This window comes from Syzygium oleosum, unplaced genomic scaffold (genome assembly GCF_021117445.2).
Source record: "Syzygium oleosum isolate NSW1041296 unplaced genomic scaffold, Sole_v2.1 Sole_v2.04, whole genome shotgun sequence".
NCBI lineage: Eukaryota > Viridiplantae > Streptophyta > Magnoliopsida > Myrtales > Myrtaceae > Syzygium > Syzygium oleosum.
The window spans coordinates 13,943,182-13,963,354 of NW_026607488.1; the positions used below are offsets into that span (position 1 = coordinate 13,943,182).

Below are 20,173 nucleotides of genomic sequence, written 5' to 3' on the forward strand. Positions count from 1 at the left end.
TCTCTTTCCTGCTTTGATCGCTCCATTTTCTTCTAACGAGTTGTACGAGAGCTTTTATTTTTGTTTGAATGTAGCTCCAAATTGAGTTTTGAGAGACATTTCTGCACATCCCAGATCTGGGATTTCCAAACTCCTCTTCTTTTGAGGCTCCGCTCCATCAATCTCGAGATGAAAAGACAAGAACCCACTCATTCAGAAGATATGCTATACGGAGTGTCTTCCTCATCGACCCCTCTACATGTAGACGGAGCCAAAAAGCTGAAATGAAATGATTACAAAGTGTTCTAGAGCTTTAGAGGGAAAGACACTCGCAAAGGCTTTACCGATTATCTCTATACTAGCCTTGTTGATGCGGGAATTCACGTGTTCAGAGATGGCAATAAGCTCCGTGTTGGTGAGGAGATTGGTCTGGAGCTTCTCTGTAGTATTACACAGTCTATGATCTCGACCACCATTATCTCAGAGGACTACGCTTCTAGCAAATGGTGCCTCCATGAGCTAGCTCAGATGTTGAAGTGCAGGAAAAGTAGAGGGCAAATAGTGTTGCCCATATTTTACAAAGTGGAAGCCTCGGACGTGCAACATCTTGTAGGGAGATTTGGAGATGCTATCAATGCACATAAAAAGAATTTAGACCAAATGGTTGTGAAAGAATAGGAAGATGCACTCAAAGAAGTCAGTTACTTAAAAGGATGGGAATCCGATAAAATTGATAACAGGTACATTTTTCTCCATCGAAACATTATTTAGTTTTTTATAAATAGATCTTACTTGAAAAAGCATATAAACATTGCCATCATATATTGAAATTTTGTATTGTTATTTGACAGACATGAAGCGCTATTAGTCAAAATGGTAGTAAGAAGAGTTATGAGGGAGTTAAAAAGACTTTTTCAGCTAAATGTTCCGGAACAATTGGTGGGAACCAATGATCGTGTGGAACAAATTATGAGTAAGATAGATGCTAAATTCAATGGTACATGGATTATTGGAATTTATGGAATGGGCGGCATTGGTAAGACAACTCTTGTGAAGGTGTTATACAACAAATTATCTAGTCATTTTGAGGATCGTAGCTTTCTAGCTAATATTCGAGAAACATCTCAGCACGAGGGTATTAAATGCCTACAAAAGCAGCTCATTTCTGACATAATAGGAAGTTCGTGTGAGGTGTTTAATGTTGATGACAGAATTGGTGTCCTCAAATCTCGATTTACATGTAAGAAAGTCCTCACTCTTCTTGATGATATGGATGATAATGATCAATTGAATGCTCTGGTTGGAGACGGTAGTTGGTTTAAAGCAGGAAGTATAGTCATCATCACAGCTAGAAACAAGAGTATTCTTGACAAGGTTTGAGCTAGCTACACGTCTGAACTCAACGAGTTGCCTTTGGATCAATCGATGATTTTATTTAGTAGACATGCATTTCGAAAGGATTTTCCTCCTAGTGATTATAAGGTTATCTCTTATGAGGTGGTATCTACTACTGGTGGGCTTCCTTTAGCTCTTGAAGTTATAGGTTCATTCTTATGTGGAAAGACAAAACAAGCATGGAAAGATACATCAAAGAAATTAAAGAAAGTGCCTAATAAGAAAGTGCGAGAGACGTTGGGGATAAGTTACGAAGCATTAGATTATGAGGAGCAACAGATTTTTTTGGATATTGCACGTTTTTTTATTGGAGCATCTAAACAAAATCCAACTTATATGTGGGATGCCTGTGATTTTTTCCTCGGGAAGGGGATTGAAGTATTGAGTCTTGTGTCCCTCATTAAAGTTGATGAATACGGCACACTGATGATGCATGATCAACTGAGAGATCTTGGAAGGAAAATTGTTCGTCTAGAAAATCAAAAGAAACCTCAAAAGCATAGCAGATTATGGATTCCTAAGGAAGCCATAGATGTGCTCGAGGGCAACAAGGTAATAGTTTTCTCTACTTGTCTTAGTTAGTGAATGCGAGCCCATCTTCTCTTTCTTGTTTGAATTAAAATTGTCGTCGGTCCTAAGTCCCCAAGACTTGCTGCTTCTACCAATAAAAGAGCTCTTTCGATTAATTGTTGCTCTTGCCTGGTTTTAGGACATAATTGAGGAGCAATATCTTGGTTATTGATAAATGACATATATCTTTACCTGGTAGTATTGTGATAAGGACACTCTCCTTTTGGTAACTTCAATGCAACAACAAAACTACAAAAACATAATTATTGACAGAGCACTTTTAGAGAAAACCTCGCATAAATTGTTGAGGCCATGCTTTTCTCTCATATCGTTTTGACGTGCACATTTGATGTTTGGATTCTTCTTTTGATATCTTGTGAGGTCTCTTTCTTTCTTTTTCGTTTTACTCAGTTTTGACTTCTTATGAGTTGTTTTCTATGATAAACGAAACCTCTATTCGTTTGGGACAATTGGTTATCATGGTTCCTGTAATTTTAAGTTGGGTTAAGTGCAGATTTAGAACCCCTAAGCATTTATTGTTTGTGCGATTTAGTCTTTTATCTATTTTTTTTTTGCTCAATGTAGCCCTTTATCTTTCCAAGTTTGTGCAATTGAGTCCTTTGTTGTCAACTGTTAGTTAACACCGTCGATTTGCTAATGTGACTTTCGTATATATATTTATGATATATACTCAACCGTGTAGTATAACCCTCTAAATATATATTATTTTGTTCTATTGACTTTTCATAATAGTGGATAATTTTCTTCTGTGAATTTGCTAATACTTTCTTAGTTTTGTGACGTTGGATAATTTTTCTATTAATCCCCCAATAACATTCATTTGTCAAATATAGGCTCTCATGTTAAAATTATGACTGCATCGTTCAACTCCTAGTGAGCATTGTATTTAGCAAAGATTTAGTTAATCTTTATATCGTCATTTGTTAAATATGGCTATCCATGTTATATAACTTCGTGTCGATTTTTTATTTCTCAAGTATTAGCTACCATGTTATAATAAATATTTCTACATCTTCATAGTGAGCATTTTATAGCACATAATTAGTACCTTTATATCATTTATTTGTTAAATATGAGCTATTGTCATGCCCCGCACCCTACGGTGCGCCACATCCCTCGCAAAGGTCGATTCGAGTGCGACGTCCCAAGACACATCGCCGACCCAACGCCCAAATTTCAGAGAATACAAAGCACAGCGGAAATAACCAAACACCGGAACAATTTAAAACCACAAAACCAAGGATAGCCGAACAACATCCAACGTGAACAAACATACACTTGCATTGATACTGGGAACCATATACATCATCCATTTACAGCTTGCGCTCAAAAATTAAAAGCAGGTCAATGGCCACTACTGACAAAAAGGGGGTAAGCGGCCCGGGGGTCAGTCTACTACTTAAGGTGGGGCTCCGGTCAAAAAGGTACTGGCCCTACCAGTCTGAGACTAAAGCTAAACCCTACGGTGCCCAGTCCGGGTCGGAATCAGAAGACTCAGAAGATGAAGAGCTATCAGGCATCTCCTCCTCAGAATCTGATGAGTCCGGCTCGGACCCGGCCTCTACGGCCTCCTCCTGTCCATATCCTCAGGCTCGGCCTCTGGTACGGGATCCACCTCGATCGGCTCCGGCTCCTCATCATCCGCTCCATCGACTCCGGAACAACGTCCCAGTCAGCTGGCTCCAAGTCCATCGGATCGGGCTCATCCACCTCGTACTCTACGGGCACACCATCAGAGCTCGTACTCTCCTCAGCTGAAGAACCAGGGTCAGCCACCTCTCCATCGGGGCACTGGGGGTACCTCGTGCCCAGCTCGGTAAACGGGACATCAAAAGTTCGGAGAGGACCATACTCTCCGAGACTATCCCTGAAGCACCAAGCTACATATTCGTGGGTCTGGTAATACGTTTCCCCCACATCCACCCATACTAAAGTATAATGCCTAATATAAGACTCCCCATTTCCTACGGGGTGTACCGTCCTCGTCCGCTCTATATGATGCCGAATCCCAAAACATACCGGAACTTCAGGCATCCTCAAGGTCGGGGGTCTGAAAGATTGGGTTTAAACAACAGTGAGAATAAATCTCAGCGAGTAGGTTCCCTAAACCTAAATTAGGCTAACATGCACCTCCTGACGAGTACTAAACAACATGCAATTCAACACATAATTTACTCAAGCCCTCAGGCCCAGATTCAATACTTACTTTGCCCTGCAGGTTAGACAATTACAAATAATAATAATAACACAGAACCCACTCGTGGCACATTCATGACATCACTTAGTCACAACGCATATCATGCATATGCTATGCTCATGCTCACACTCGTGCTCATGCTCACAATGCATTTTTGTACACTTGCACTCTTGCACACTTGCCATTACCAATTCTCCTCCGACCCGCGTAAAACGCATCAGGTTCGACCCGTGTAAAACGCGCATCAGGTCTATTACTCTGAGATCGATCTCCGGCCCGCGTAAAACGCATCAGGCTCATGACACACAACCCACGTAAAACGCCTCAGGTTGGTCATCTTCCGGTAATCCGGGCATCGTCCCGCGTAACACGCCTCAGGACGGGTTCAATACCCCGCGTAAAACGCATCAGGGTTTTATGTGATCACACATTCACAATCACCAATTATTATCTGAACCCCGCGTAAAACGAATCAGGGCATTTTAGGTGATCACATGCTCATGCCATTCGTGCACACTCGTATATGCACATGCTATGCCAATGCTCGAGATGCACACCCATGGCCACAAAGTTCACACTTGGGCACTCACGAATTTCACAATGAGCATTCAATTGCACAACACCACGTTTTCAATTCACGATGCAACATACTCAATTCAATACACCATAAGCCCAACTAATCAAATCATCCAGTCCAGCCATGGCACCAACTTGGCACATAATTTACGCATATAAATCACACAATTGGATCTACATGAATTTGCGCACTCGAGGCCCGCCAAGCTACTCCATTCTTAGTCACACTAGGCACACGACACGGCATAACAAAATTAATCACAACCAAAGACAATTCAGCCACCTAACCCGCCAATCTAAATATTCCCAGTAATTACGCAATTAAACCCCAAATTGATCGCGCCTTGTCCAATTAAATCCCGATATGGGCAGCCACCAAACAGGTCACTCTAGGCCACTAAATATCCTCAAAGTACTCCATTTGGCTTCCCAAAACATTACCCAAATCAGCCGCCATGAGGACCAAACTAGGCGCACACAATATTCCACAATTGAACCTGAAATTAACCCAAACTCGGGTCGATTCATTCCAATACTTCCAGCCATCGCACAGCACATTACGGGCCACTAAACTTCAATTAAATTATCACACTAAGCCACAAAATCAGCCACCCTATCAGCCCCTAATGTTCTCCACAATTTAACCCCTAAATTACCCTAATTAACCCCGAAAACCCATCTAGAAATGTAAATTAGCCTAATTAGTTTAGGGTTGTATTCACCTGGATTCCTACACTCCAAACTAAGCTGAACGGTGGGGAGAGTGAGCGGTTCGAACGACTCACGGCGGCGGGCGGCGATGCTCGGCGGCAGTCCGGCGAACGGCGCAATCGACGTCGGCGATCCAGGCGGTTCCGCGGCCTTGAGGGGGAGAGAGAGAGACATGGCTAGAGGGAGAGGAAAGGGGACGGGATGGTGGTGGTGGTGAGGCGTGGGGCGGCGTCACCGGCGGCGGCACCGGCGGGTGACGACGGCACTCCGGCGAGCGGCGGCGGCGTGATCCCGGGAGGGGGAGAGCTCGCGGGAGAGGGGGAGAAGAGAGGGTGGCCGGCTGCTTGGGGAGGAGGAAATGAGAAGAGAGAGAGAGACTAGAGAGTATATAGCTTGGGCTTAGTGGGAGTTGGTGACCAACCTTCAATATTGACAATTTTGCCCTCAATCTAAAGGTAGAGATTAATTCTATCCAAAATCTCTAGGGGTACACTTGTCCAACATTTCTAACATTATTAGGCTGAACATCTATATAAATCCCCAAAACAATTCCCAAAATTCGGAACCCTAAAAAGGCCTAGGGGCAAAACGGTAATTTTCCGATCCCGGGTCAAATTTCCAATTTTCGGCTCCACTGATCCCAAATATGAGTGGCCACATAAAAATGACATCGTCCTTGCAAAAATAGTCGCGTACGCCCACGAAACTCGACACCGAAGTCCGGACTTAATTCCACGATCGATTCAGCTCGATTTGCATTTTTGGCGTCTCTTACTAACGGGTGGCTGTTTAAGGGTTACTCGTATCGACCTAAGGCTACCCGAGTCGTGTCGGTCTCGATTTCTAAGAGAATGCGGGGATTTATCGCTAGTCCCAAGGGTCGCGATCGTTCGGAATAAGTTCGGGATCGTTTGCCGCATGTACTCTCGGTCGTGCGGAATCACCCGCTATCCGATCGTACATCGTCGGTCAAACCGAATCCGTCACTCTCCTTGGATCGACCCACATTGGCACAAAATATTCCCTCGTCGTATCTCGGAATCGAACTCAATTCACGATCGAGTTCTTGGGTCCACGCACCGTTTTTCCTAGTTTTCCATTCCCTAATGGTCAGTATCCCAAGAATGATCAGTTCTGGGCGAGACTCACTAAAACGAAATAAGAAATAATCATCTATTTTATTAATCCCGGAAGTGGGTCGAATTCAGGACGTTACAACTCTTTCCCCCTTACAAAAATTTCGTCCTCGAAATTTACAATCCAAACCAGACTACTCAAACAAATGGGGGTGCTGACGTCGCATCACTTCCTCGCTTTCCCAGGTGGCGCCTTCCATCCCGTGATGTTCCCAAATAACTTTAACTAACGGAATCGTCTTGCTCCTCAAAACCTGATCCTTCCTGTCCTCAATTCGCACTGGCTTTTCCACGTACGACACCCTGTCGTCCACGTCTATTGCCTCATGATTTAGCACGTGGGTCGGATCTGGTTCGTACTTCCTCAACATCGACTCATGGAAGACATTATGAACTTGCGACAAATTCGACGGCAAGGCGAGACGATAAGCCAACGTTCCATTCCTTTTCAAAATCTCGAACGGGCCTATATACCTTGGACTCAGTTTTCCTTTCTTGCCAAACCGAGACAGTCCTCCCATCGGTGAGATCTTAAGAAATACGTGGTCGCCAACCTGGAACTCCAACGGCCTATGCCTTCGGTCCGCGTAACTTTTCTAACGGCTCTAAGCTGTTCTTAGCCTTTTCCGGATAACCTTTACTGATTCCACCGACTGCTGCACCAACTCTGGACCTGTTATACTTCTTTCCCCCACTTCGTCCCAACACAATGGCGTTCTACATGCTCTGCCATAAAGTGCCTCAAACGGTGCCATTTCGATACTCTGCTGAAAGCTGTTATTGTAGGCAAATTCCACCAAATGCAACTGCTCTTCCCACTTACCCTGAAAATCTAATACACAAGCTTTCAGCATATCCTCTAAGGTTGAATAGTCCTCTCAGATTGGCCATCCGTCTGCGGATGATAGGCCGTACTGAACTGCAACTTTGTTCCTAGGGCTGCTTGCAGACTCTTCCAAAAATTCGCAGTAAACCGGGGATCACGGTTCGAAGTAATTGATACCTGTACTCCATGAAGACGAACTATTTGCCGCACATATAATTCTGCAAACCTTTCTAGCTCAAAGTCCTTTCACACTGCCAAAAAGTGCGCCGACTTGGTCAGTCTATCTACTATCACCCAAATAGAGTCGTGCCCCCTCTGGCTTCTTGGCAATCCCGTTACAAAATCCATTGTAATACGCTCCCATTTCCATTCTTGGATTTCCAATGGCTGCAACATACCACCAGGCTTACAATGTTGTGCCTTCACTTGTTGGCACGTCAGACACTTGGTCACATGCTTGGCCACATCCCCTTTCATTCCGTTCCACCAATAGTGCTGTCAAAGGTTCTAGTACATCTTCGTGCTGCCCGGATGAATGCTATAATTGCTCCTATGAGCTTCCGACAAAATCTCTTCCTTGAGTTCCAAGTCATCAGGCACACACAAACGTCCTCGAAACTTCAGAATCCCATCTCCGGACACTTGGAAGTCCGATTTTCTCTTAGTACCATCCATCTCTAGGATCTTCTGAATCTCAGGGTCCGTAGACTGCAACGCCTTAATCTTGGCTTACACTTCCGGTTCAATCCTTAATGTCGCCATCAGACTAGAGAGGTGTCCTACCTCGAACTTAAACTCTGAGTCTCGCGCTCCTTCCAATAAAATCCATTCTTTAACTATTAATTGCGCGATGCTCAATTTCCTGCTCAAGGCATCTGCTACCCAGTTGGCCTTTCCGGGATGATACAATATGTCACAATCATAGTCCTTCAACAGCTCCATCCACCGCATCTGCCTCATATTTAACTCCTTCTGCAAAAACAGATACTTAAGGCTCTGATGGTCCGTGTAGATCTGAAACCTTTCTCCACATAAGTAGTGCCTCCAAATCTGAAGCGCGAAAATAATTGCTGCAAGTTCCAAGTCGTGGGTCGGGTAGTTCATCTCATGAGGCCTTAACTACCGCGATGCATAAGCAACCACCCTTCCATGTTGCATTAGCATGCATCCCAACCCCTTAAGCGAAGCATCGCTATAAATTTCATATCCTCCCGGTCCTGAAGGGATCGTCAGCACTGGCGCTGTCGTCAATCGCTGCTTCAGCTCCTGGAAACTTTCATCGCACTTTTCTGTCCACTCAAATTTAGTCTCCTTCTTAAGCAACCTTGTCAAGGGAGTGGCTATTGCTGAAAATCTTTCCACGAATCGCCGATAATAACCTACCAACCCTAAGAAACTCTGAACCTCAGTAACTGTCGTCGGTCTCGGCCAATCCAATACTGCCTCAATCTTTGCTGGATCCACGGAGATTCCTTCTCCGGAAATTATATGCCCAAGAAACGCTACACGGTTCAGCCAAAACTCACACTTGCTAAACTTAGCATACAGCACGTGCTCTCTTAACGTCCGTAGAACTCTTTCTAAATGCACCTCATGTTCCTCGGGACTCTTCGAATACACTAAAATATCATCAATGAAAACAATGACGAACTGGTTTAGGAATTCCTTGAATACCCGGTTCATTAAGTCCATGAAAGCAGCAGGGGCATTCGTCAGTCCAAACGGCATTACTGTGAATTCATAGTGTCCATACCTCATCCTGAATGCCGTCTTTGAGATATCCTCCTTTTGGATCCTTAACTGATGATACCCTGTCCTTAGGTCTTTCTTGGAGAATACCGAGGCTCCTTGCAACTGATCAAACAAGTCGTCAGTCCTTGGGAGGGGATACTTATTCTTGATTGTCACTTGATTCAGTCGACGGTAATCAATACACAGCCTCAATGACATATCCTTCTTCCTGACGAATAATACCGGCGCTCCCTATGGAGACGCACTCGGTCGAATAAAACCTTTGTCTAGCAGTTCCTGCATCTGAACCTTTAATTCCTTCAACTCTGACAATGACATTCTATAAGGCGGCTTCGAGATTGGCTCAGTCCCAGGTGTCAATTCGATAACAAACTCTACTTCTCTTTCGGGTGGCAATCTCGGTAATTCCTGGGGAAAGACATCGGGAAAATTGCACACCACTGTTATATCCTCTAGCCGCACTTCTTCCGCTGTCGAATCAACTACACTTGCCAGATAACCTTGACAGCCCTCATTCAATAACTTAGTTGCCTCTACTGATGAAACCCAAGGGATCGAGGTTCCTCCTCGACTCCCTACAAACTCAAATTTAGGATGTCCAGCTAGACTAAACTGGATCACCCTGCTACTACAATCCATCATAGTATTCTGTTCGACTAACCAATTCATGCCCACAATCAAATCAAAATCATACATTGGCAACACAGCTAGATCTATCTTACTTTCTACGCCACCAATCACTATCTCACAATTCGGGCATCCTAACGATATGCATATCTTATCCATTAATGGCGTAGTCACACACAATTGCGCTTCTAACAAGACAGGTCTTAATCCAGCAAATTCAACAAACTGAGCAGATACGAAGGAGTGCGACGCCCCCGGATCAAACAAAGCATAAGCTATAGATGGCACAGAGAAACCATACCTGTGACCACACCTGGCGCATTCTCAATCTCCCTTCGCGCCATGGCGTACACCCGTCCTTGTGCCGGCAGTCTATTCATAATAGCCGGCGGGGGATTCCCAGCCTAATTCCCTATCCGGGGTTGTTGCGGTTGCATCGGGGGTCCTACGAGGCGTTGTTGGGGGCAATTCCTGATCTGATGGTCCATACTCCCTCATTTGAAGCAAGCCCCAAATCTGTTCTGCTGGTGGCTTGGCTTTCCGATATTCTTCTTGATCGGTGGGACGAATTGCCTGTTTCCCGCCATCGGTTTCTTCCCGAGACGACGGTTGTCCCTAGTCAGGGCAAACCGCGATCCAGAAGCGGCTGCCCTATCCACTTGGTCCCGTTCAATAGCCTGCGCCCGCTCGTACATCTCACCATAATCCCGAATATTGAGCGATATCATCTGACTCTTAAGATCCGGCTTTAGCCCATCTCGGAATCTTCGAACCTTGTCTTGCGGGTTCTCCACCATTCTTGGTGCAAATCTTGATAATCTGGCGAACCCCGCTTCGTACTGATCCACGGTCATCTGCCCTTGGCGGAGTCGCATAAATTCAGCTAGTTTTCTTTCCTGGGCACTCTCTGAGAAGTATTTTCCATAGAAGTTTTCTGTAAGCACGGCCCAAGTCTGGGCGGCACCCTCTGGAAACACCCTGCCCTTAGTGGCTTTCCACCAGTCACTTGCATTGTCCTGAAGCTGATACACTGCCAGTGTCACTCTTTCAGCCTCGGTGCACCCCAGAACATCGAAGGCATTTTCCAATTCTTCCACCCAGCGCAGGGCAGTCTCGAGGTCACCCTTCCCAGTGAACTTCGGTGGGTTCAACTTTAAGAACTGCTCCACCAACTTAGATCTCGGCCTGACCACATTTACCGGTACTGGAATTGGATTCTCCTGATTCCCATTATTTCCATTTGCCCCATTGGCAGCAGCCATGGCGGCCTCAACAGCAACAGCAATAGTGGCATCTCTCTCTTGGGCTAGCCTACCTCCCAAAATCCCAGCTTCCTCGAGAGCTCTTAAAATTCCATCTACCCTTGGGTCCTCAGCAACCCTCACTTGCGGTTCCACACAGTCTTGCTCGCGACCTCTACCTCTACCTCTACCACGGCCTCGACCTCTACCTCTTCCTGGGTTACTCATCTTTCCAAGCTCGCAGGCTCACCTACTTGCTATAATTCCATTCAGGAATTAGAGACCTAACCAAGCTAAACCGGTCTAAGGTCCTAGGCAGGGAACTCAACATAATAGCAGTCAAGCAACCAGCATGCGGTGAAGCATAAATAGCACGAGACTTCAACCAAGGGAATATGCGTACTGACCTCGGGTCCTGGCGCACCTGCACTTTGCGGGTCAATTCATACGACTAATCAATCAAGACACAGACAGTCAGGAGGTACACTTAGCACACGAGGTCATCTTACTGGCTACCCAAGGTCATCGCTCTTTATCACTCCAGGCTTCGACCGAATTGGACCGAACTGACCTTGCTCTGATACCAAATCAAACGAGGATGTCACGCCCCGCACCCTACGGTGCGCCACATCCCTCGCAAAGGTCGATACGAGTGCGACGTCCCAGGACGCGTCGCCGACCCAACGCCCAAATTTCAGAGAACACAAAGCACAGCGGAAATAACCAAACACCTGAAAAATTTAAAACCACAAAACCAAGGATAGCCGAACAACATCCAAAATGAACAAACATACACTTGCATTGATACTGGGAACCATATGCATCATCCATTTACAGCTTGCGCTCAAAAATCAAAAGCGGGTCAATGGCCACTATTGACAAAAAGGGGCTAAGCGGCCCGGGGGTCAGTCTACTACTTAAGGTGGGCCTCCGGTCAAAAAGGTATTGGCCCTACCAGTCTGAGACTAAAGCTAAACCCTACGGTGCCCAGTCCGGGTCGGATTCAGAAGACTTAGAAGATGAAGGGCTATCAGGCATCTCCTCCTCAGAATCTGATGAGTCCGGCTCGGACCCGGCCTCTGCGGCCTCCTCCTCCGAGTTCATATCCTCAGGCTCGGCCTCTAGTACGGGATCCACCTCGATCGGCTCCGGCTCCTCATCATCCAGCTCCATCGGCTCCGGAACAACGTCCCAGTCAGCTGGCTCCATGTCCATCGGATCGGGCTCATCCACCTCGTACTCTACGGGCACACCATCAGAGCTCGCACTCTCCTCAGCTGAAGAATCAGGGTCAGCCACCTCTCCATCGGGGCACTGGGGGTACCTCGTGCCTAGCTCGGTAAACGGGCATCAAAAGTTCGGAGAGGACCATACTCTCCGAGACTATCCCTGAAGCACCAAGCTACATATTCGTGGATCTGGTAATACATTTCTCCCACATCCACCCATACTAAAGTATAATGCCTAATAATACGACTCCCCGTTCCCTACGGGGAGTACCGTCCTCGTCCGCTCTATATGATGCGGAATCCCAAAACGTACCGAAACTTCAGGCATCCTCAGGGTCGGGGGTCTGAAAGATTGGGTTTAAACAACAGTGAGAATAAATCTCAGCGAGTAGGTTCCCTAAACCTAAACTAGGCTAACATGCACCTCCTGACGAGTACTAAACAACATGCAATTCAATACATAATTTACTCAGGCCCTTAGGCCCAGATTCAATACTTACTTTGCCCTGCAGGTTAGACAATTACAAATCATAATAATAACACAGAACCCACTCGTGGCACATTCATGACGTCACTTAGTCACAACGCATATCATGCATATGCTATGCTCATGCTCACACTCGTGCTCATGCTCACAATTTATTTTTGCACACTTGCACTCTTGCACACTTGCCATTACCAATTCTCCTCCAACCCGCATAACACGCATCATGTCCGACCCGCGTAAAACGCATCAGGTCTATTACTCTGAGATCAATCTCCGGCCCGCGTAAAACGCATCAGGCTCATGACACACAACCCACGTAAAACGCCTCAAGTTGGTCATCTTCCGGTAATCCGGGCATCGTCCCGCGTAACACGCCTCGGGACGGGTTCAATACCCCGCGTAAAACGCATCAGGGTTTTATGTGATCACACATTCACAATCACCAATTATTATCTGAACCACGCGTAAAACGCATCAGGGCATTTTAGGTGATCACATGCTCATGCCATTCGTGCACACTTGTATATGCACATGCTATGCCAATGCTCGAGATGCACACCCATGGCCATAAAGTTTACACTTGGGCACTCACGAATTTCACAATGAGCATTCAATTGCACAACACCACGTTTTCAATTCACGATGCAACATGCTCAATTCAATACACCATAAGCCCAACTAATCAAATCATCAAGTCCAGCCATGGCACCAACTTGGCACATAATTTACGCATATAAATCACACAATTGGATCTACATGAATTTGCGCACTCGAGGCCCGCCAAGCTACTCCATTCTTAGTCACACTAGGCACACGACACGACATCACAAAATTAATCACAACCAAAGACAATTCAGCCACCTAACCCGCCAATCTAAATATTCCCGGTAATTACGCAATTAAACCCCAAATTGATCGCGCCTTGTCCAATTAAATCCCGATATGGGCAGCCACCAAACAGGTCACTCTAGGCCACTAAATATCCTCAAAATATTCCATTTGGCTTCCCAAAACATTACCCAAATCAGCCGCCATGAGGACCAAACTAGGTGCGCACAATATTCCACAATTGAACCCGAAATTAACCCAAACTCGGGCCGATTCATTCCAATACTTCCGGCCATCGCACAGCACATTACGGGCCACTAAACTTCAATTAAATTATCACACTAAGCCACAAAATCAGCCACCATATCAGCCCCTAATGTTCTCAACAATTTAACCCCTAAATTACCCTAATTAACCCCTAAAACCCATCTAGAAATGTAAATTAGCCCAATTAGGGTTTAGGGTTGTACTCACCCGGATTCCTATGCTCCAAACTAAGCTGAACAGTGGGGAGAATGAGCGGTCCGAACGGCTCACGGCGGCGGGCGGCGGTCCGGTGAACGGCGCAAGCGGCGGCGGCGATCCAAGCGGTTCCGCGGCCTTGAGGGGGAGAGAGAGAGAGAGACACGGCTAGAGGGAGAGGAAGGGGGACAGGATGGTGGCGGTGGTGAGGCGTGGGGCGGCGTCACCGGCGGCGGCACCGGCGGGCGACGGCGGCACTCCGGCGAGCGGCGGCGGCGTGATGTCGGGAGGGGGAGAGCTCGCGGGAGAGGGGGAGAGGAGAGGGTGGCTGGCTGCTTGGGGAGGAGGTAATGAGAAGGGAGAGAGAGACTAGAGAGTATATAGCTTGGGCTTAGTGGGAGTTGGTGACCAACCTTCAATATTGACAATTTTGCCCTCAATCTAAGGGTAGAGATTAATTCTATCCAAAATCTCTAGGGGTACACTTGTCCAACATTTCTAACATTATTGGGCTGAACATCTAATATAAAACGCCAAAACAATTCCCAAAATTCGGAACCCTAAAAAGGCCTAGGGGCAAAACGGTAATTTTCCGGTCCTGGGTCAAATTTCCAATTTTCGGCTCCACTGATCCCAAATATGAGTGGCCACATAAAAATGACGTCGTCCTTGCAAAAATAGTCGCGTACACCCACGAAACTCGACACCGAAGGCCGGACTTAATTCCACCATCGATTTAGCTCGATTTGCAGTTTTAGCGTCTCTTACTAACGGGCGGCTGTTTAGGAGTTACGCGTATCGACCTAAGGCTACCCGAGTCGTGTCGGTCTCGATTTCTAAGAGAATGCGGGGATTTATCGCTAGTCCCAAGGGTCGCGATCGTTCGGAATAAGTTCGGGATCGTTTGCCGCGTGTACTCTCGGTCGTGCGGAATCACCCGCTATCCGATCGTACGTCGTCGGTCAAACCGAATCCGTCACTCTCCTTGGATCGGCCCACATTTGCACAAAATATTCCCTCGTCGTATCTCGAAATCGGACTCAATTCACGGTCAAGTTCTTGGGTCCACGCACCGTTTTTCCTAGTTAGCCATTCCCTAATTGTTAGTATCCTGAGAATGATCAGTTCCGGGCGAGACTCACTAAAACGAAATGAGAAATAATCATCTATTTTATTAATCCCGGAAGTGGGTCGAATTCAGGACGTTACAGCTATCATGTTCATAATTTTTTTATATAATCTGCTTGTGAAATATAACAAAATATTTTCTTATAATGAGTATCCATAGAACTTTTTAATCATAATAGCCATCGCTAATTATGTATTTTTTATACTTATTGTAAAATATATATAATCACGTAAAAAGATCTGTCTAAACATATGTTTTTTTTCATTCTATGATGGACAATTTTATTACATTCATTTATTTGTAAAGGATGTTAAATAATGGTGATGGATATTTCTTAGTCACGATGGATATCCATACATGTTTTCAATCATACAGTGGTCGCTACATTGCATCATACTTATTGTTGAAATACATGCACCCGCGTTATAGATTCCTTTAAACATATACAGTTTTTCTTCCATGATGAGTAATTTGATTATATTAATTTATTTCTAAAGCATGTAATATAATTTTTCTTGTGATGATGGATAACTTTTTTATTGATTTTTTAATATTATTTATTTGTCAAGTAGGAGTCCAATATGATATTGATCTGTAATTTGACAAGTATGTTTTTAATATTATTTATTTGTCAAATATGAGCCCGTCACACATAATAAAAGATAAATTCATAAATTGTTCCCATTGCTACAAAATATATATGTTATGTTGTTCGGTAAGATCTATGGACTAAAATAAGACACTAGAAGAAAAGTTAAACTTTTACAATAAACGAAACAATAGAGCCATAAATATTTTATTTAGATTTTTAATACTCAAAATACTTTTAACTTCTGCTACGCACTCCAGTCTCAAGATCTTGATCTTCCCTATTCTTCTCAATAACTCTTTCACATATAAAGGATATGAGTTGGGGTTGTGCTGTTTCACATATAAAGGGCATGAATTTTGATTGATATATTTGAAGATACACAAAGAGAGGCCTTCTATTGTAATTTTGAAAGGATGCAATTTTCGGTAATTCAAAAGGTGCAAATTTGCGAAAGGCATAATTGGAAGAGGAAAAGTTCGAAAACACCTTTGTGAGCTTCACATTTTTACATGAATTAGATAAATCGTATATAATAACAACTTGTCATTTCACCAAGTTGAAAGTAAGAAGCCTACACCATAATAGTATGATATCAAATTGAAATTAGTCCATCTTTTCTTATATACAGTCAATTTCGTCAATTTTACGGTCCACAATGTTTTATAATTGTAGGGCACTTTGAGGCCCTTCATCTTGGCTATTATGGGTGGAAAGACTACCAAGGTGAACAGTTTAAGGAACTCACCAACTTGAGATTCCTTCAAGCTGCATATGGTGTAAATTTCACCAGAGATTTCCAAAACTTGCTTCCTCAATTAAGATGGCTTGAGTGGAAGGAGTGTCCCTCGAATTTCAAAATGGTCAACTTTCATCCGAATAAATTAGTCGTGCTCAATCTATCAAGTAGTAAAATTTCAGAAAACTGGGGAGGATGGGGTCCACTTAAGGTAAGATATTGAGAAGATATATTTCTTGTGAATAATTACGTGATACCGAAGGTCCAATCACACCAAGTTCTCCTTTCTTTCTTATAGAAAGGTTTACTATCATTCCTCGAATTAAGAATTTTCATCTAAATATGGAAATTAACTATATTAATTAACATCTATTAAAAACGTAATTACATATTTGTGCATATTTTAATTTTCGTTAATCTAGCCGGTTTGCGGCTTCTAAGATAATTTCTCCCATGCACAAGTAGTTCTTTTGAGCGATTCTTGTTATATCTCTATATCAATCTTCTTTCTTGGAGAAACAAAAACTCCCACGTAGTGACTTGTGCTGTATGTGCATACTAAAATTCTAAATTAATTTTAATCTTAGAGTAATGCATATAATTTATGAATTGCTCTAACTTGTTGAACAAAATATTTATTCATTATAATTTTTTATTATGGAAGTCGTCACTGTGTAACACAAATATAAATAATTAATGTCACGAGAGTAATAAAATTATCCTTCCAATGGCATCAAATTTTTTTGGAATACAACATGCTTTATATCTTGTACATACAACATTAAAAAATTGCTTTTCATAATTAAACTACCCGTTTCTCTTTAGTTTCACACTATTGAAGTGTCATTTCCTTTTTGATAATAAAATTTGGTTATGTCTAATCAACGGCATCGCCATAGCTCTTAAAAATTGAATATATTTCTCTTTAAAATTTTGTCCGAAAATAAACATGGTTAGCACTTGTACATCCCTAACATTCTTTTTGCATTGGATATACTTAAAAAAAATCAATATGATGGTGTAGCGTAAGACTACCGAAAAAACATTTAAAATTAAAGATTAATACTACGAAAAATCTTAAACCGGTACACCTATGACAAATTTACCCCAAACTAATTGTTTTACCACAAAAAACACCAAACTGGTACACCTGTGATAAATTTACCCTCCGTTAGCGTCTGTTTAAATTTACCTCCAAATTTCTGAGTTGGATGACACGTGATAGTTAACGGGTGTACCAGTTTAGGGGTTTACCTCTCTAGTTGTCACAAGTTTATCAATTTGTGATTTTTCGTGGTATTAATCCAATTTAATGTAGGGTAAATTTTTCATAAGTGTATCAATTTTGGGGTTTTTGGTGGTCAAAAAATTAGTTTGGGGTAAATTTGTCATATGTGTACCAGTTTGGAGTTTTTCATGGTCAAAAAATTAGTTCGAGATAAAATTATTACAAGTATATCAGTTTAGGATTTTCCGTGATATTAACCCAAAAAAATAAATAAAACAACTTTGAAAGAGTAGTGGAGCATGGGTATTTTTTAGGAATCTTAAAGATTCTTATAAAAAAACAAGGAATAGTGGAAAATCACATATTGCAGCTATCCAATTTCACTGAGGTTTTCCTTTGTTTCTTTCAGATGGCAACCCAGCTAAAAGTTCTCAACCTCTTGTTTTGCGAACATTTGAGAAGAACTCCCGACTTATCTGCTTTTAAAAGCTTAGAGATTTTGATTCTCGAAGCCTGTAGGCATCTAGAAGAAATTCATCCTTCTATCTGGTATATCAAGACCCTCGTCTCCTTGAATGTTAATAGTTGTGAGAGACTGAAGGAGCTACCGGTAAGAGTAGGAAGAATGGAAGAATCAAGGGAGCTTCTTATAAATGACACCGCTATAAAAGAGAATCCTATTTCGAGAGGTTGTTTGATGAAGCCAAAGACTCTACATGCCCTATGTTGTGATAAACTTGCTCAACTTCCAGAATCCATGGGCATCCTTATGTCGTTAACTCAGTTGAACTTAAGTGGGACATGGATTGAAGAATTACCTGAATCCATTGGTTCTATGGAGACGCTAGAGACTCTTGATGCCTCTCGGTGTGAATCATTAGCTCGCATATCTAGCTCCATAGGCAATCTAGCATGTCTATCTCTCCTCGACCTAGCGAGATGCTGTTCATTGAGAGAGATTCCTGACTCGATTGGAAAGTTGGCATCATTAACTGAACTACGATTAGCGACAACATCGATTACAGAATTACCAGAAAGCATTGGGAATCTACAAAATTTGAGGATCTTAAACATTAATTGGACCATCGTGACGGAATTGCCTAGTGCCATTGGGATGTTGGCGAAACTCCAAGAGTTGAGTGCAGTATGGTGCAAATATCTGAACGGACTGCCTAATAATACAGGCGAACTGGTTTCGCTAAACGAGCTTCATTTAGACTATTTGGGCATTTTGGACTTGCCAGAAAGCACACTACAAAAAAAGTTGGTTTTAGCGATGAATTTTGCCACGAAAAATTTGGCAAAATTTGTCGCTAAACGAATTTGCGACGAAATTAGCGACGGAAAAAAATTCGTCGCTAATAGGCCGTCGCAAAATTTTGCGACGGAAAATTTCAATTTTCATCGCTAATTTGCGACGAAAAAAAATTCGTCGCAAAATTTGTTGCTAATTTTTGTGGGAAAATTTGTCGCTAATTTGCCACGAAACAAAATTCGTCGCTAATTTTTCGTGGCAAATTTCGTCGCTAATTTGCCACAAACTTTATTCGTGGCAAAATTCGTCGCTATTTTTTTCAAAATTACTTTTGTCGGTCACGAAATTGCGACGAAATATTTTCGTGGCAAAAATTATTGCTAATTATTCGTGGCAAAATTTATCGCTAATTTGCGACGAACACATTTCGTGGCAAAATTCGTGGCTAATTTGCCACCAAATTTTTTTTTCGTCCATTTTTTGCGACGAACTTATTCGCGGCAAAATTCGTGGGTAATTTAAATTACCCACCAAAATGAATGTATTTCATTTTCTTATTCGATTTTAAATGTAATTTAAAGCAAAATTAATTTCTAGAATTTGTATTTAACATTGATTAAGCACTTAATAACATCAAAATATTATAATAATATGAAAATGAAATACATTCATCTACATTTTCCATGTACTTGAACATATAGCTCAATGTGATCAAACTATTATAATAATATGAAAATGAAATACATTCATCTACATTTTCCATGTACTTGAACATACAGCTCAATGTACTTGAACATCCTTGGCAAATCTCCCCCTCCGCATATCAACACATAGCTCAATGTACTTGAACATCCTTGGCAAATCTCCCCCTCCGCATATCAACACATAGCTCAATGTACTTGAACATAATCCTCTCAAGGGTATTTTGCCATGCTTGGGATCTCTTCGAGGTAATAAGATCGTGAAGTTCTTGCAGAGCATCTTGCTTCTTCTAGGATCCATGCAGAGCATTTTCTGGAATCCAGCAATTGCATCAGTGATAAGAATGCTGGATTGGCAATTTAATAACACTTCATACATTTCATTACATTGGTTCAGGGCACCAAAGGAGACATGATCTCGACCCTCATCTACAATTTTCAGTAGAGGATGGTCCATTACCAAGGATTGGCCACAAAGCACTACAATTATTAATT

General features: G+C 43.0%; 1 pseudogene; it reads left to right on the forward strand.

The window, feature by feature from the left end:
• The first annotated feature begins 63 nt into the window (after positions 1-63).
• Positions 64-20,123, forward strand: LOC115664410 (disease resistance protein RPV1-like; annotated as a pseudogene).
• The last annotated feature ends 50 nt before the right edge of the window (positions 20,124-20,173 follow it).